Below are 4,986 nucleotides of genomic sequence, written 5' to 3' on the forward strand. Positions count from 1 at the left end.
CTCTCATAGTTCAACTCTTTCTTTCACTGTTGATCCCTCTCATCTCTTTCTGTCTCTCCCGTTTGTTAAACTCTCTCCCCTCTCTCACCCTCTAAGTTGAGCCCTCTCCTTCTCACTCCTTCTTTGTCTGTTCGTCTCTCTGTTTCTCTCCCATTTCATTTCTGTGGTGGCCTTTCCTGTGAGCTGTACATTTGAACTTTCAAGAAGTGTCCTACGTCTGCCTTCATAGGAATTGCGTCCTCTCTAGCTCGTTCTCTGGTGACTGGGGGGCTCAGGTATGCTGAAAAAACAAGACATTTGAGCAGTCTGCTATCGGATCTGTGTGTGTGTGTGTGTGTGTGTTGGAGGGGGGGTCAGCAGGTGGAATCAGTGAGCTTGAAACAATCGTGATAATAGTCTCTTTTCCTCCTCTCTGCATCCCTGCCTCTCTCTCCTTTTCTCTTTATCCTACTAGTCTCTCTCCTCCCTCTACCTCTCTCTCTCACACGCTCTCTCTACCTCTCTCTCACACGCTCTCCGTCTCTCTCTCTACCTCCCTCTCTGTCTACCTGACCTACCGCAGTGCATGAAGGGACCAGAGTTCGGCCCCAGGGACGAGAGAGATAACAGGGGTCTAGATCAAATGTGTTTTCTCTGTGTGTGTGTGTGTGGTGTGTCCGGCGTGTGTGTCTGTTGGCCTCCATCAGCACATCCTTGCTGATGGCACATCACCTGTCAGCAGGTGGTTTAGATTGAGCTGGGGAAGAGGTGGGGCAGGGGTGTGTCTCTGTGAATACCTCTGTGCTCTACAGACACAGGTATTCATACAGACACAGGCCCAGAGAGTGTGCACGCGCTAAATCACGTGCACTTCTATACGCTCATGCAGGTCCCTAACGAGCTGGTTATAAATACTGTATATAAAGAATTTATAACTGTACATGCACACTTTCTAACAGACGGATGGGGGGGGGGGTCATGTATGTGTGTGTGTGTGTGTGTGTGTGTGTGTGTGTGTGTTTGGGGGGGGGGGGCCATACAATGGCCCCCAGACACCATCACTAAACTTTTACGGGCCCCCCCAGAAAGGATCTCCAGAACCCCATGCAGGTAACAGAGAGAGACACACACAGACTCCTGTACCTCTCCATTAGCCTCCATGTGTGGTCCTGCCCCTCCATGCTCACAACGCAAAGCACAACAAGTAAGATAAGAGAGAGCCTTCTCTGTATCCAGAGCTGCTCTATGTCTCTCTGTCTCCCTACGGTCAGTACTCCCGCCCGGCCTCGTGTTGCTGGGTAAGGTGTCCTTTCTGGACACTGTCCGTCAAGGCTTTTCACATGGGTTCAACGTTGAAGACCGTGGTGGTATGAATTGTGGTCTGGCGGGGGCTATGATTTCCTGACCTTTTTGTAGGAGGACAGAAGGAAAATCTCACTTTATTTCCATGGCTATGCAGACGGACATAACCAGGAGCTAAAACATGAGCGAGGTTAAGAGACTATGCAGGCTGCGGTGAAGGGTTGGGCCAGGCTCATGTTTCCCCCGGCGATTTTGACGTTTAATTCAAGAGGCATTTTAGGAAATTGACAAAAAATACAAATGACTATTAACTGGAACTAAAGTCAAGAGGCAGTCTGCAGGGCCAATGTTTTGTAACGTAACATTATAACTGTTGACTCAATGTTTTCTTTTTTGGGGGGATTCAACAGGTGTTGTTGACAAGAACCACCCCTGGTGACACAAACACCAACACGGTCCTCATGTTCAGGGTGCTGGCTTCCAGAGGGATCCAAACTATCCCATAATTGGGACCCTTAGTGCGGCCCACCCCCTCCACCCATCCCAAGAGGCCTCGGAGGCCAGGCCCACAAGGTGGCGGACATTTTAATGGACCACCTTTTCCTACGCTATTATATTTTTTGCCGTTTTTGGCCCCTGAACAACGAATCACAGGCCCAGCCTTGCTGCCTGGCACCCACTTGCCTCCATGTTTGAGACCCTAAAGGGGGCGGGGGGAGGGAACCGGCGGGAGAATGAAAGAGTGACTCCACCCCCCCCCACACCCGCAAACCCTTGCTCAGTTTCCGATAAAAGACAAAGTCGATTTTAATTAATGTCGAGGCATGGTGTGTCTGGGGAACAGCGGCTGGATAAATAGATTCGTGGGGGGGGGGGGGGGGGGGTTCTCAGCCAAACGGTTTAATTTCATTGACTCTCTATAGTCTCTCTTCACTGTCCTCTGTGAAACTTTATTCTGTGAGTATTTAGCAATTTAGCCGACCCTTCCAGTTGCGTGTTATAAACATGCAGTTTTAGGAACCAGGAAAAAGCTGACTACAGGTAGAGGGTCGGCATTGGGGTTTGAACCCAGCACCCTGGGGCTGGGAATCAAACACTCTAAACACCCTAAACACTAGTCTACCATTATTTATTTACTAGTAGCCTTGCATCTGTACTTATTGGTCATGCATTGAGACAGGACTGGGCATGTCTACAGGCCTACATATGCATGTACATGCACACACGTACGAGTGGATCAAGGGTTGTGTCTATGCAGAAACCTAGGCTAATATCTCACAGATCTCAAGGGTTGCTTTATGGGATTTCTCGTAAATGTATTCTACGTAATGCAAGTGGTAAATGGGGAGAATGGAGACTTTGTGAGGAGTTTGGCCGCATTGTCTCATTCAAGGATAAAAATAAATAAAGTGTAAAGGTCACTTGCTGGAAGGATTTAGTAGCACAATCGTGAAACGTCCAAATGACACGTTTCCATAGTAGCTTTGTTTCGATCATGCGGTTAACATATTTCTAAATGAATGATAATGTGGGAATTGGGATGCATTAACGTTTATTTAAAGTAAGCATAATCCCCAGAGCAATACCTTCATCCACCCGTCGACTGAACTATGAGCTCATCGTGGAGAATAGATATTCAGTAGCAGGCTTTGGGTCACGTGCTAAACCAACCAATCATGGCGGCCTCTCCATCATGATCCAACCGCAGCCATGGATTATCAACGTCAATTAATGGATGTTTGCAAGAACTGCGGCTCCAAGGTCAATTAACACACCTATAATAGACAAGAATAAGTAAGGAATAAACCACAGCACCACTCACAAAGTACATTTATTGACCAATAACGGGAAACCTATGAGCCGTTCATTCTGCTTATACTACAGTTACCATTAGGTATAGTTACTTTCATCTACAATGTTATTGTTCCTTACCGACTTAATCAGCTGAGATTAAAAGATTGAGTATATTGATTTTGCGTTGCCAAGGAAACATCTGCTCGATGGTTGTATTTAACCATTGTTGTTGACGTTGATTTGTAGCACGTTGATTTTGAACTGTTTAAAGGAAGAGGTCTCCCATGATTGAAAAAAAGAATACACCAATGACCAATGAAGATCAAGTATTTAACAATGCTATGGTTTGGAATAATGTTGTACATAAATATTTCCAAAGCTATTTAGTCAACTGCAGAGCAAGAATAAATACATATTAATTTCAGAACTTCCGATTTTATGACGCATTGAGTAGCATAATTTGAAATATTATTATATTTTGTATATATTGATGCCGATACTATATTTAAAGATGCAACCTTGAATTTCTACATAAAAATCACACACGAACAAAGTGAGTCTGATTCATCACTGAGTCATCAAGCAATTTGTGGGCACAAGGCTAATAAGCAGAGCGCATATGCACCTCATCCAATCATCACAGCCCATAGGCTTTGTTGTTGGAGGGCTGATTCTGTATCAGGGTCTCAGCAGTAGGTACTGTGTGACTGAGGTAAACCAAGTAGACCATATTTACTTGGTAAGCTCTCTCGCTCTTTATCTCTCTCTCGCTCTCTATCTCTCTCTATGACTATGATCTCTCTCACTCTCTACCTCTCTCTGGTAGAAACACACACACACAATTACCAAAATGATTTGCATTTAAAGTAATCACAATAAGCATATTTTATCCAGTTACTATCAATCTTTGCTTTTACAACACACCGAAACTGAACAAGTCGTTATATAAGTAAAACAATATGTTTTATTTGTAGCCGGATAAAACACTTCCAGATGCTCGACTTGATAGTATTATATTTTCCTTGCTGTGTATTTGCAGTAAAATGTTGCCTTTTTTGTGTTGAGTGTTTTGGTGGTTTCTATTTCATGGTAATAAGCCATTCTCTGATTGGCTTCTCTCTCTGAGGATGGGGTTATTTTGGCTCGGATGAGAAATTAGCCATTTTTGACCCAGTGCCTGGTAAATGAATAAAACATCTTGTAGAATCAAAGGATTTTCACCAGATTTCACCAGTACATCATATTTAACTGAAATGAAATGTTCTTATGAAACGGGTGGACAATTCAGATAGGATTTAAGTTAATTGTGTTGTTTCTATCTGTGTGGGTGTGTTTGTGTTTTTACCAACTCCCTCACCTTTATTTTATTTCATATTTTCGGTATCGTTGATGTATTGTTCTTGCCAGCAAGCACTGGTGTTTCAAAATAAAAACAGATTTTATTTTCAATGCGCCCAATTGGGCCTGTTCAAATATCAATATATACAATTTGACAGCTCTGAAATGATGCACAACCCCTTTACCATCCAAGAGATATTAAGTAACCACACATTTTGGGAACCTTGTGCTCACACACATACAAACGCATGTCCACACACACACACACACACACACACACACACACACACACACACACACACACACACACACACACACACACACACACACACACACACACACACACACACACACGCACGCACACGGGGAAACACTTGTCCCCGCCCCTTCCACATGTAGTGGTGCCGTGCGTCTAGGAAGGGGCTGAGGGATGGCTGACCCCTCAGGCAGCCGAGGTGTCTGGGTGCGCCCCTAACCCTCCACCATACACACCACAGACCCACCCCGACAGCAGCTGACAGGCTATAAGCGTCAATGACAAACTTCAAAAGGTTACATCACGGGAGCGAGGGC

The sequence above is a fragment of the Gadus morhua genome, chromosome 1, assembly GCF_902167405.1.
Source record: "Gadus morhua chromosome 1, gadMor3.0, whole genome shotgun sequence".
NCBI classification, from domain to species: Eukaryota; Metazoa; Chordata; class Actinopteri; order Gadiformes; family Gadidae; genus Gadus; species Gadus morhua.